Source organism: Pyxicephalus adspersus, chromosome 3, assembly GCF_032062135.1.
Source record: "Pyxicephalus adspersus chromosome 3, UCB_Pads_2.0, whole genome shotgun sequence".
Classification (NCBI taxonomy): Eukaryota; Metazoa; Chordata; class Amphibia; order Anura; family Pyxicephalidae; genus Pyxicephalus; species Pyxicephalus adspersus.
This window is the reverse complement of record NC_092860.1, coordinates 149,625,615-149,640,963: the sequence shown is the minus strand read 5'-3', so window position 1 is coordinate 149,640,963 and position 15,349 is coordinate 149,625,615.

Sequence of the window (15,349 nt, the reverse complement as noted above, 5' to 3'; positions counted from 1 at the left end):
ACACATCAATTGACAATATGACACGAAGGCACCTTATTAACAATTGGAGGAATAATTTACCTCCTGCAGCGAAGTGTTGTGACCATTGATTCTCATTAGCTGCGGAAGAAATATTGTACCATATATAAAAGGGCCAAAGATGGATAAATGTCTCTGAAAGTGGTGGATGGGGGGAAATCCATTAACAATCCATTAACATAGCCATGTAGGAAGAATTCAAACTAGCAAGTCCTTCCGCTTCTCTGAGTAGAACCAGCCACGGGTGCAGGCTTGTTCTATCTTCCCCCAATTCTCTGTGAGTCTATAAAAAATTCCCCAAATTGCACACTATAATATATATATATATTATATATATGTCAATCCAATGACCCACCAATCTTGACAACATGAAATAGGACTATTGCTTTATTACTCTGTGCACTCTAGTATGGCCTATAAATAAACATTGTTTTTATTCTATGTTTATGTTCAGCTAATTGCCATGTGATGCACCACAGGATGAGAGGACATTAACTCAGCATGCTATGTATTAGTACATGCAAATGACTGCTTTTTTCCTTCACTCTTAAAATATAACACCCAGATAACAAACTGCTGGAATTATTTACAACATCAATATAACACCAAAATAGTGACACATCAATTGACAATATGACACGAAGGCACCTTATTAACAATTGGAGGAATAATTTACCTCCTGCAGCGAAGTGTTGTGACCATTGATTCTCATTAGCTGCGGAAGAAATATTGTACCATATATAAAAGGGCCAAAGATGGATAAATGTCTCTGAAAGTGGTGGATGGGGGGAAATCCATTAACAATCCATTAACATAGCCATGTAGGAAGAATTCAAACTAGCAAGTCCTTCCGCTTCTCTGAGTAGAACCAGCCACGGGTGCAGGCTTGTTCTATCTTCCCCCAATTCTCTGTGAGTCTATAAAAAATTCCCCAAATTGCACACTATAAGCCTGATTTATTAAAATTCTCCAAGGCTGGAGAGAATACACTTTCATCAGTGAAGCTGGGTGATCCAGCAAACCTGGAATGGATTTTTCTAGCAAATGTTTTGAATGCTGGACCAGATCTATTCCAGTTTTGCTGGATCACCCAGCTTCACTGATGAAATGGTATCCTCTCCAGACCTTTCATAAATCAGGCCCTATGAGAGACATACCAGGCAAGAGCAAACATTGACATATTTCTACTCCGATTGGGGCTTAGCCATGAAGCTGTCAATTCTTTGTCTACTAGACTTTCTCCAGTTTCTAATGCAAAAACTGTGCAGCATTATAACACTAAACAGTTTTTACATTGAAATGTGAGTTATCTCCTTGCAAAAGCCCTTGCAGAATATTTCATTTTGGTGTCACACAATACTATTCTGCTGTATGTAATTGCTTTGTTACTCTTACTCAGGGTGCTGTCTGTCCTTGCTCTCTAGCAATCTATCCCGCTTGCATGGTCTCTCCTTGACACCCTTTGTGCTTTTTGCTGCTCACTTTATTCCCTGTTTAGTCTTTGCTGTTACTTTTATGCATGTCTTTGCCCCTGGCTACTGCCGAGTCTGTCATTGTATCTACATTCCTTGTTTTTTGACATTGTAATCTGTTTATTTTGTCTTTTCTAGCCAACCTTTATGTCTATGTAGATCAGTCTCAGTGTATTCTTGGTTGTCTCTCTATATATGTCATTGCCCTTGGCTACCACCTACTCTATCAATGTTGTCAAGGAGGCTACCCGATGGCTGCAACTTAAATCTCACTAGAGGCCCTTGGGAATGCTTGACACTCCTAGGTGCTGTTTTCTTTGGTGTTTCCTTCCCCCTCCTAGTGGGACAAATTCCTAATACCATCTGCCCTATCTTCACATGGTTATTACCCCCATCTGCTATCTTGTCCCAGCTCTGATTCCAACTCTGCATGACTACCTTCTCTAGGTTTTATACTTCTGACCTTCTCTAGGTTTTATACTACTATACAGCTAACCCTCCGATGTTGCCTCCAATTACTTCCCATGCTTATGTTTAACTTACCCGATTCTAGGAATTTCTAACATTCCTAACCATGGCCAACAATCTACTGCTATCAATGCTAATGGATGTTTTATTCCAAAGAACACAATTAACTGAGATGATTCTGCAAGCCTTTGAAAATAATATTATCATGTTGACAAAATGCAAGAATAGAAGGACGTTAACTCTTAAGATGTCTTTGTATATTCACTACGTAGAGCAGCGCACAACCTCTGACCACACTGTCTTGCGTGTAAATGAATAGCCTATACAAATCCACAATACAGTAATCACATTAATATAAGCTGTGGAGAAAAAAAACTGACGTGAAAGAAGAAAACTAACTGCACTTTCAGAATCAGCATACCTATTTTAGTGTAATAAAGTTTAAAAATTGAAGTCAACAAAAAATGTGTTCAAAATTGTTCCCCAGTCTAATACTTTCTATTACAACATAAAATTCAGATTACATCTTTTTTCCAGCTCTTCTCCAAAGATGGCATCACATCATCCCCACATTGATAGCAGAGCTCCATTTGATTGGACAGTGTCTGTTGGGTTAGGTTCCCCACTCCTTTCTCTTGTACCATGGGTCACAACATTGGTCTTTTAGATGTTAGTGAGCTGTCACCAACCCCATTTTTTTAAGCACAAAGGTGCTGTCTGAGGCTGCAGCTGAGGCTCTCTTAGTTTCTTTTTTTAGAGATACCCCTTACAATGAGTATTGACCTTCTCAAACCACTGATGGGCCATTTATAGTGATAAAAACTATTTTATGTCATAATTAAGATACAGTTTCCATTTTCTGCCTGTTGAAAAAGCTTTTTTTTTTTTTTTTTTTAGCAAAAACATATTTTATTATAACAAAAATACATTTGACTTAAAGCATCTGACATCTCCTTTATGATTTTGTCTATCCATTTGCCAACAGTACTCATTGCTTGTTATTTGTGTATTGTGCATTGTTCTTGGGACCGACATGAAGCAACACCGATCACCTACAAGTGCCACATGTGTTTCCATGCATTGCATTAAGGAACATATTTCGGCAATGCATTCATAGGGAACAAGCCCTTAAGGTGTTTTGGGTAGTTTATATTATAAATGAGGATTATGAAAGCTTTAAATTATCCTGCACCTGTTCTTATGCCTGAAGAAAGTCTCCCATCATCTGTCCATTGCCCATGGTGATTTTGGTAATTGCAAAAAAAACTTTGTTTAATTTGGTTTCAGTTGTACTGGCTTCTCACCTAAAAAAAGATACTAAAATACTGATTTCATTACACACTGTGAACTTCCCATATTGGGTCTGTTTTAACAAAGCTCTCCAAGACTGGAGAAAATAGTTGATAATGGGAGAATTTGGGTGATCTAGCAAACCTGGATTGATTCTTTAAATATTTATTATTATTTATTAATGTTGCTATTTATTGTTAAACATTCATTTTTGGACCAGATCCATGTCATGTTCAGTGTTTTCTAACCAGAGTTCCTTGGGACCCTAGGGTTCCTCCTTAGGTTGCTAGGGATTCCTAGAGCAATGAACAGTTTGTGACTCTCAGGTCATCTTAACTGACACCAATGATTTTTGGGGTATCTGTAAGGGTGACATTATTCCAATTAGCCACCAATGTAAGAGGCATTGCAAAGTCAGTTGTATTAGGTTTATTACTGTAGGATATGATGATGAATGAAAATAATGAATATTCTTATCTGAATTTTAGAAATCTGTTAAACCCATTTAAAATATGTCTGCTCAACTAAAAGAAAAACATATGTTGGTTTTGCTTCTGGACATTAAAAGTAAAACTATGTAAAAAAATATATATTTAGTGACATGAAGCATAGAAGCAATGCAATAACTAAAAATATGTGAATATGATAATGACATTTTCCAGTTTTGTTTCTTTTTTAGATTCTTAGGGCACCAACTTGGTTCAGCCACTGAACAAAAAAAACTGGTAAGGACTAAGTGATTGAGTGTGCCCCCTCAAACTTGTTGGATTTATTGATCCTGATTTAATAACGCTCTCCATGGCTAGAGTGGATGCACTTTCATTAGTGAAGCTGAGTGATCCAGCAAACCTGGAATGGATTTCCTAAAAGTAGTTTGCTATTTGTTATCAAATGTTTCCAATTCTGGACCGTATCCATTCCAGTATAGATACAATGAAAATATTCCTAAGATGCCCGGTAAACAATGCCTAAATGTTACAGCTTGATATTGATTTACGGTTTGCCTTTGGCTTTGGTAGCTTGATTAAGTGGGGGCTACCGCTGCCGGTGCTTCTGCCTCCTGTCATTTGCAACCCCAACTCACCAGCCATAAACCAGCCCCGGTCATCGACCTGGGGGTTGGGGACCACTGCTCTAGATCAGCGTTACTTAATTGGGGTCCCATGGAACCCTAGGATTCCTCCAGAGGTTGCTGGGGGTTCCTTGAGAAATGAGCAAATGGCTCTCAGGTCACTCTAACTGACACCAGTGATATTTTTGGCTATCTGTAATGGTGACATTCTTCCCAATGGCAAGCAATGTAAGAGGCATTCTTCCCAAAGACCACCATGCTAATGTACTGTGAGCTTTGAATACATTCTTCATAGAAGAGATCCCCTGCAGACCTGAACCTTATTTTAAGGGGTTCCCCCATGTAAAAAGTTCGGGAAACACTGCTCTACAATGACCTGTTTTCCAGTTTCTTTTACAAAGCATTGTCAGTCACATTTTTACATTCTCAGTCCTCCTTCTTCTATTCCCCCTCCGATAGCGAAGTCTCTATTTGTACCGCCGCATTACAGTTCTCGCTGTGTTCCTCATTATGCAGCATCTTGAGCTCATCAGCTGGATGTTTAGTGTTCCTTCTCATATTTTTCGGATGGTTAAAATACTTTTGACTGAGGTAATCAGCTGGAGTACCATTACACTGATGAGCAGTTCCTTTTTAGTTTTTCTCTCTCATGCAGATAATTACGGTGATATGACTCTCAGCGTTCCTCTGCCTTGGTCAGTTTTGATCTCAACTGAGAAACTTAAATTTTTTTTCTGTTAAAGCACACCTGTCATACATAACTCTGAAGAAGGCTTGGAATAAAAGCAAAATCAGTACTTTTGGTTTTAAGGGGAACTGTAGGAAACCCCTTATCTCCAACAGGTATGTTGAAAATATTATGTTCAGGAGTTTTGCACTTAACTTAAAAAGTTGGCAAAGGGTAAATTTTTTTTTTTCAGACGAGGTTTTAACTTTATTTGCCTACAAAAAGGCACAAGTAAGAGAGGTGGATGAAGCAGTGGCTGAAAAAAGGCCAAGAGGTCTACACTTGGGGTCTGTCACTGGTGGTTTATTACTAATGTATTTATTGAAGGTATGTCACTAATCTCTGGACTTGGGGTCTGTTTCTGAGGTCTCAATTAAAGAGTTGGTTACTGAGCTCTACATTGGCAATTTGTCACTGAAGGTTTATTGTGGAGGACTGCACATGGGATTTGTTTATGAGGTCTCTTACTGAGGTCTATCACTGGAGGGTCTCAAATGAAGGGTCCCTTACTAAGGTCTGCACTGGGGGGTCTGTTACTAAGGTCTGCATGGATGGATCTGTTACTGGGATCTACACTGAAGGTCTGTCACTGGATGTCTCTTACCGAGGTCTGCATGTAGGGTCTGTTCCTGAGGTCTCAACTGAAGGGTCCTTTGCTGAGGTCTGCATTGGGGATTTATCACTGAGGTCTGCATTTGGGGTCTATTCCTAAGGTCTAAAGTGAAGAGTTGGTCACTGACTCACTACATTTGGGGATCTGTCACTGAAATGTTTCTGAGATCTGTCAATGGAATGTCTCAATTTAAGGGTCACTTACCGAGGTCTGCACTGAGGGTTTGTCATTTGAGGTCTTTCACTGAGGTCTGGACTTGGGGTCTGTTCCTGAGATGTAAGCTGAAAGGTCCCTTGCTGAGGTCTGTACTCGGGGTCTGTCACTAGAGGTATGTCACCAAGGTCTGTACTTGGGGTCTGTTCCTGATGGCTTAACTGAAGGATTTATTACTGAGGTCTCTCACTGGGTGGCTGTCAATGAGGTATGCATGGGGCATCTGTCAGGGGGGGTCTGTTACTGTAGTCTTTCTCGGGGAGTTTTTCTATAAGGTCTGCACTGGGGTTTGCCACTGAGGTCTGTATTAGGGCTCTATTCCTGAGCTCTCATACAGAGGCTGTTACTGAGATCTGCATTGGGGGTATGTCACTGACGTTTTACACTTGATGGTCTGTTTCTGACATCCCACCTACAGGGGCTGTTACTGAGGTCTATACTCGGATCTATCACTCGGTGTCTGTTACTGAAATCTACACTCTAGCCTATAAATATAAGGCTAGATATAAATATAGTAATAAACTTCCAGTGACAGACCTTCATAACAGACTCTTACATACATTTAAATATATATAAAATTTATTTCAATTTCACAAATTGTGATTGTCAGGATATCAGAATCTCCTTTATGGATCGTGTTTGCTTTGATTGGTTGAATAATAAGTTGATTTTCCACTGGCAGCAATAAGTTCTGTTTGGCTCTCTTTTTGCCTCTCCTGTCCTTGCTGTACACAGCTCTGAGTTCTGCACAAGAAAATGTGCAATCACTGCAATAGCTGCAGACGTTAATGAGAAATTAATGATGTTTGAGAATTAGTCAATGGCTCATTTGGAGAAGCGCAGTTGATAAAAATCATGTGTTCATAATTACTGTAGAATTCCCAATAAGTAATGGCATGCCCGTCATTAATAATGATTCATTGGAGTTAAAGATTATGGCACGTTCAGGGCAGTTTAGATAACAATAATGCTAATTTAATTTTTTTATATGGAACAGCAGGAATAATGAAGGAGTTCGGGGTCTATGACTTGGAATACACTTTTGGAACATTGGATGCACACAACAAATATTTTAATATATACATGACTAGCAAATGACCTCATTATTCACTTAGATAAAATATGTGGGTATTTAAAGCATAAAAACAACAGGGTGATCGTAATAATTAGCATTTGAATAATGCTTTGGACAATATTTCTTTGAAATGAATGTAACAGGACATTATCATTGGCATGTCTTCTTGTGCATCGTGCTTTTGCATGGTCTGATTCATTTCTATTTATTGACCGTACTTACGGGGTGACCTTTACTTGTCATGTGAAGTGCTGTCATCCCAAAAGAAACAGACCGCATAAGAAAAGTTCATTTTTAGGGTTTCCATTTACTTTTAAAACATGAGGACAAGCCAGTTGATTCTGTGTTTAGAATTACAACAAGTAAGCTTCCATCTTGCCTTCTCTTCTGTGTTCTGCTTTCTTTATATAAAACAGTATGTTTCCTTCAATACAGTTTATCCCGCCATCTCACTGTGTGGCTAGAAGTCCCCTTAGGCAGGGTTATGTCCTCACTTTTGCCCATTTACTTGATCATCCAGCAGAGCAGAAGTGATGACATTCATTCCTCCTGTCTAGTGTGATGAAAATTCAAGAAAAATCTGAGAAGTACAGGATGGATTTCTGGTTCCTAGAAAGAAAAGATGACTAGATATAAAGAGGTTAATTTCAACTTTGAGTTTTTATCTGATGATTAGATTTAGTATCATGGTTTCCTTCATTGGGTGCCAATGTTGCTGTCTGGGTGACGTTCCAAAGACACTTCTCATTGGCTGTCCAGGATCTTCTCACCCTGATGGCACATTCATAGACTGCTTTGGAAGAACAAAGCCTACCTCCATCCAATTTTTTTTGTTTTTTTTTTAGAAACATTTTCAGGAGTAACATATACATATATATTTACCTTTATGAGCAGCATGGTTGGACCAGTGGCTGGAACTCTTGCCTTTGCACCATTGGGTCCCAGGTTCAAATCTTGGCCAGGACACTAGTTATAAGGAGTTTGTATGTTCTCCCTGGGTTTGTGTGGGTTTTTTCTGGGCGCTCTGGTTTCCTCCCGTATCCCCAAAAATATGCAGTTAGGTTAATTGGCTTTGCCTCGAAAATAGGCCCTAGGCTATGTGAACACGTGCAATAATTGTTTTTGTAAAGGATCTCCTATCCAATGACTAGCGACTGCACGATGCATGAACAAGTGCTGTACATACATCACCGTTCTGCTCTATGGAGAGGGGAGGGGGAGAACGAAGGACCGGCACCCTGCTGCGCTTTCTTTCGCTTCACTTCCATTGCGATCGTTCCTCGTCCATCATCTATGGATCAGCCAGTACGGTCATTCGGACGATGGACGACGAGCGCTGTACACACTCAAGATTCTTGTCCAATATTAGCCCTGAGACAACTATCAGACGGGAACAATTGCACATGTGTACATAGACTGTGATAATGGGATATGACTATCGGAGGGACATTAGATTGTAAGCCCATTTGAGGGACAGTTAGCGATAGGACTAATAAATTTATAAAGTGCTGCATGTTAAATTGGTGCTATATAAATACAAGTAAATAGATAAATAAATCTTATCCAAGCACATAAATTGAATTCTTGTACCATGTTACTAACCAGAGTGCCCCCAGCGGGTCTTCACGTTGTGTATGCTCATAATGGTCTGTGTCAAAGTACATGACTTCTTGAATTGTGAATGATGGAACCTGCCCTGTATAAGTATTTTTTGTATTTTTTCTTTCCTGCAGTTTATCAAACTGTTGACCATTCACAATCTATATTGTGTTTGATTGTCTACTGATTTGTGTTACTGCACAATGTATAACACAAAAATACTCTTTATTAAACTTTCCCTTTGTGTTTAGCACACCTCCAATCACTAACAAATCCCTCAAAAATCACCTGCAGCTTTTCTGTGTCCTTGGAAACAGTATGCTTATGGAAGCAGCTATACGTTAGCCAAACCGCGCGTGAAATTACATGCTGCTCTCTATACATACTGTACAGATAATTCCCATGCACTGGTACTCTGCTACCATAAATGTCTCTGTCATCTTCTCATCATACCTGGCATGTGGAATATAAAATGACAGGGATCAACGTGAGCTCCTGGAACAGTACAGATACATTGCTTTTCACCCCAATAAATATTGGAGAAGGTTACACATTGTCTCTCACTGACACAGAACACATCCCTTAAAATAACCTTCAAAACTGACGGTATGATTAATGAAGGCTGGGAGATTTTCATTCTATTGATCCGGTCTGGTAGGTAGTGTATGTTTCTGCGGAGGTGTCTGCAGGTAGAGATAAGCAAGACAGATGACATGAGAAACAAGTCTACATTCACATGATATCATTGTTGAAAATACATTATATGTTCTTCCAACTTGTGTGCCCTTGATTTGGTCTTGGGTTCAACACTCAACATGATTTATAAAGGAACTAAACCCAGGAAGGTTTTTCCAAAGAATTCAGAAAGAGGGAAAATGACTGCTCACCTGTACTGTCTATGGTCCCCTGCAGCTGATCTTTACCCATTAATTACAATTTCTTCATCTCTACTGTCTCGGTCTCTATGGTCTCTTTGTAAAGGTTGGCATTTTGATAGAGGCAGGGCTTTGCTTCCTCTGCAGCAGAGAGAGAACAGTGATGCACATTATTGGTCAAAAACTTATTCCATGAGACAAGCAGTCACAGCTATCAGTCTCTTAGATCTCACAATGCAGATATATTGAGTATATTGTAGGGGACCAGGGCTGCTATCATAGGAGACCAGGGAAAACTTCTCAAAAGTCAAGCTCAAAAGAGCTTGATTTTGTAATGCTGGAGCTTTTATGGGGTGTGGGGGCCCAGGAAGTTTAGTATGGGGTCGATAAATTTCTGATAGCTGCCCTTTGAGCATGGTTGGACTTCCAGCCAAGCTACCTAGGACAATGATTACCAAAGGCCTCCAGAGTAATCTTTTTTCTCACAATTAAATCAAAGTTTCAGAGAATGCAGGAGGGAGGGGGCTGCTCTGCTGGAACGTTGCTGCCCTCTTGCTGGATTGGCTGAACAGTGAACACAAGCTGGTCCAAAGCTTTTTCCGGGCAGGTGGCACAAGATCCAACATGATGGATTAAAAATCTTAATCTGGCCCACCTGCATAGGCACTGCACAGGAACAAAAAGTTTCTAGATATTCCCTATACTGTTGGAAATCTCAAAAGATAAGTGCACTTTCCCCCAATTTCTCCATAACGCAATCCCCCTCCCTCCACACTTTTTTTTTATAAGAAACTAATCCCCCTCCCCCTACACAGTTCTAATTTCATAGAGATCCAAAGGGCTGCAGTTTCTGGCATTTGTTTCCTATTCTCACCATAAGTCCTTCTCTGTCACTCAAGTCTGTGCAGTACAGCCCCATTTTTACCATTTGATCTTTATGAGATCAGACAGTAAAATACCATTTTGTATTCTATGCAACAAATTGTGGGAAATCCAATTTACCATTGCACTAAATTCTGCAGTAAAGATATGTGTGCAAATACCAAGACAGCAGCACTACAAATCCATCGACCTATAAACTGTATGTATGTCAAATGTTTATTAGCTTGGAGTTTTGCTTCAAGCTGAGTGTATATGTCTTCTTTCTCTTTCTTTCATTCTCTGCCACCAGCCCAAGTTTCCTTTCTTTGTTGGGCATATCTAAACATATTAAGGACGATGCAAACAAGTAAAGACCATGGGCATGGTGAATGGCCACCTACGGACCAAGTAATGCATTGTTAAGAGGGCTTAGACATGGTCCTCCAAACCTGAAAGCACTCCATATTCCTGAAGGCTCTGAAGGTGGGACAGCACATTTTTTTTAACTGCAGTGTTTTTGTTTGATGACACAGAGGTTAGATCTTCTCCCATGATTTTACTGGTCGTCCATCTCCATACCAGCATGTTCAGAATCAAGGGAAAACGGTGTCAACAGGTTTATGTGGGCAAAGACAACAAAAGATCTAGCCCTCCATCCAAAATTGGTTGTTTTGTGTTAGGCTTTGAAATACCCTTGTTGGTTCCCATAAAGCCAACGTGTTACATTCCCTACTATAGGTTCACTTCATTCACTGTAGATTTCAAATGTTAGCGAAAATTAACCCAGAAAAACAATTATTATTTAAAAAATCGATACGCATTCCATATTTACAACATGCTTTGAATGTTTAAGTGTTTTTGTTTTGCATTATGCTAACGTCAGCCTGTGTCACATCTAATAAATGACTCATTGGCTCAGAAAGTCATTTATTAAATGTATCTCATATATCTGCATGATTGTGATTATTTAAAAGCATTAACATGGCATTCTGCCCTAATCCATGAATGAGGCCTTCCCTGTACACAACAGCTTCAAATGTAAAACATATTCACTTGAAAAAAGTTTTCAGTATTTCATTTCTAAATCTGAAAGAAAATAAGTATATCATGCAGCAGATTTCCTTGGCACTTAAAAAGTAAATCGACTTCACCAAAATAATACTAATAAAAGTGAAGTATGAAGATAATTAAATAACAAAGCCCCCTGACTGGTGTAGGACATATTGGGCCTGATTTATTAAATCTCTCCAAAACTGCAGATGATAAACTATAATGGGAGAGCCTGGGAGATCCAGCAAGCTTAGAATGGATCTGGTCCAGGATTTAAAATGTTTCCCAACTCATAGCAAAAGATTTTTAGGAAATTTCTTGGATCACTCACTCATCATGATGGTGAAAAAAAAAAGATTATTTACTTTAGTTAGGGTCCTTTGAAAGCTAACTGTTCCTCCAGCACCAAGTAGGCAGAAAGTTCTACGCATGAGCAGCATGACTACTGGTCCTGCATTGGATATGTTATTGTCAGCAATAGTTCATCAACATGACTTGCAATTGGGGAATGGTCATCACAACCAGAACCAGTGAAGGTCTGCAGGACCTTTATATAAAATATTTTTATTTTTTTATAAATACTAAAGTATTCCCCTGTATTACAACATTATATATATTATATCCTGCATCACTTTTCCCTCACACCAGGGGTGTCAAACTCAAAAGCACAGTGGGCCAAAATTAAAAATTTAAACAAAGTCGCAGGTCAACCCTGAAATGTATGAAAAAAAAAAAATTGAGTAAGCTTTTCCTTCTCATTAGATATAAAACCTTGATGCTATCACGACCGGCATCACTTGGATAACAGCAGGCTACGCACAGCCTGAGACACCGCTATATGACACAAGACAATGGGTCACCAAGAAGCCCATGTAACTCCAAAAGCCTCCTGGCACCTCCCACGTGTGCTGGAAATGCCAGTTGCAGCCAATGTGGGGCCAAATCTTGGCCCGCCATTGGAACTCCCTCTTCATTGAAATAGTGCCGATACTACAATTCCTGGCAATACTTGCATCTATAAAACAGTCCAATGCGGGACCAGGAATAGGTAGAGAGCCTGCTGGTCTATAGGCACGAGTGATGCCGAGAATTATAGATGCGGCGCTAATACAATGCAGCGGCCGGCCAGCTGCAGTTCATATTTTGGATTCCTTTGGGGGCTAAAAAAAAAAGGATGTTGCAGGCCAGATTTGGCCCGTAGGCCAGTGTTTGACACCCCTGCCTCACACAGTCACACTTTAAACCAACATTACTAATATTGTTTAAAGATGGGTGTGGGAACCTTGGGTGTCCTTGCATAGCACAGCTTCTGATGCTGTACCTACTAGAATGAGCAGTTTGCTATATTAGCAGGACCCAATGTCCTCCTACAATTGCAAATGTATAGAAATGCCCAACTCCCTGCTAGGTGAAAGGGGTTCCTATGGGAGGTTCAAACAGTTGTGTGATCCAGGAAGTCCTTTCAGACAACATAGCCATGTCAAAGACCCAACTGTTTTCAGTTGTGATCAAACAACACAATTGATTGGACTACAAAACAAGAATATCTTTCTTACTGTAGGTATGCTCATACTGTAGCTACTAGTTCTACTTTCCCAGCCCTGTGCAAGTGCTGCTATTCATAGGAGGATTAATATATCAAGCCAGAATATAGGTTATATGTACAAGTGCACTTAATTTTTATTTTACATGAGATGAATGTATTTTTAATGTAAGCTGAGGGTTTAAATTTGGGGCTAAAGTGTATTGGATGTAATAAAGTAATGCAGCAGCACCAATGTTTAGAATGAGGATGTAATCCCCATATATCCTTCCTTTTACTGTATGGTTTAGAATATTGTATTATATCAATGTGTCCGCCCGCTGTGAAGGACCAAGGGGGGTATTCAGGAGAACCACATAACATTACAAAGACATGATCTGCATGGCCAAGCATAACATTTCTACTCAGCGTTCAGCAGCACAAAAGCCTTGTGGAGCATTTATATGAGAGGTCGATTAGGCAGGCATAGGGACATACCCATAATGTCATGTAAATCTGGACATTGCTTACTTTTGGGGGGTAAAACCAATAAAAATTGTAGCACAGGTTTTTGGTGAGTTTCTCCACTACTGTAGGACCAGTTCCTTGCACCAAACATTCCAGAAGGTGTTCTCTTACCAACAGAAAGTAGATTGAAAGTGTTTGAATGCTGAATATATACAGGAACATGTCCCTCTACATGTGTATTGTCTTTTTTATATAACCATACTTGCTTAGCCTCAGTTTTGGTCTTCAGACTGCCAGTGAGATTGTGGAGGGGCTACCATGTCCTATGCCGGAGCTCTCCAAGGCTGAAGGCGATGGATGATCATGGAAGGACCCAGATGATCCAGAAATCCTTGAAAGATTTTCTTAAAAATCATTTGCTATTAGTTTGATAGGTTCGCCCATGATATTCCACCTTCTCCAATCATGGGGAGCTACTTGTGGAAGCCCCATACAGAATAATTGAGGGTGGAAGTCAGCGGTTTAGTACCACTTCCTGCAAATTGCTGTCAAATCTGCCAACAGGGTTTCTTTAGGAACTAACACTGTGGGGCGAGCAGCCAAACAAGGAGCCGCTCACTGGGAGCCATACAGGAATGCCTGCTTCATCTGCAGGTTTGAACCTGCCCTAAGGAGTCACAGCTTACCAAAATTTTTACCTTTAGATCTCAGATTATTGCTAATATTAGAAGTTCTCTCTATTTAACAAAAACACACTTAAATATAGCTGGATTGATTTTCACTTCTGATCCTATTTCTGATCCAATAATATGGATGAATCTTAACTTATTCTGAATTCAACAGGTTACCAATCAGAGAAGCAAAATTTGGGGCTATCAATCACATATGTTGATAAATATCAGTCAAAGTTAGCAATGTGTGTCTGAACAAAAAAACTAATCTGGAGCCCCTACCTCATCCGTGCTTCACCCCATTCTCACGCCATAACTGATCAGGCTGAACATTGTACAGGAATATGCCATGCTTTTTGACTTCTGATCAAAAACTTAATCAAACCAGTTGAAGAAGAAAAAGGATTTGCTCATGTGTACTAGCCATGTGACCCTCTAGTTGGACATACTTCTTTTTGATATAAGATTAAGCCATTTGCTACAGTTTTGCACTTTTATTTGGCAGGAAAACAGCTCAGATTACTAGGATATCTAATGTACAGGACAGCAACTCTCACTCCTCAGGGGTGGGCCCTTTTATCCAAAATCCAGGCTCAGCTAAGAATGTATAAATATTTTATGGAGATCATGCAAATATAATTTATTTATGTGTGTAAAAAACAGCTTTTATATTGGTTCCAATTAAATTACCAGCAAGCTTGTAAAATTCTTGCCAAAGGCAGATATCAAAGCAGCAAAAGTGCCCATATAGGAACATTAAAAAAAAAAACTAGATCCTGGTTAAAGATTGAGTTTAATATTTTGGCTTCGCTGATTTCTCCTATTCATATTAATGAATTTACTAAAAAGAAGTTCTAAAAGTATTATATTTATAAAATAATTTGGGTGGTGTCCAAAAACAGGAAGCTATGGTAGCACCTACATGTGATGCCAGGTCTCCATGATAGAAAGAGCTGAAATCTAACAGAACAAAGAAAGGGAGAGTCAGGCTGCAGAAAAGGTGCTGGATGAAGTCTCTGAGAGTTCATCAGTCAAGATATGAGGCAGGTTTATCTAATTTTCTGTAGATTGTATTGTAAACTATGAAGTGCTCCCATTGAGTGAAATCTGAGTAAGCAAATTCAGTCCAAGAGAGGAGCCTGTACAACCGTGCAAGTCTAAAGGGAAGGTTGAGGAACAGCTTTCAGGTGATAAAATAGAGAGAAAATGTGTCTGTTAAAGGAAAATACTTCATCCATTTTTTATAAAAAATGTCCTGGTCATGTTCATCTTGTGGTCCAACATTAGTTCAAGGAAAGCCTGGAGCATGCGAGTGAAAGGAGAATAGCAGAAGGCTGGCATGACAGTGCAGACAG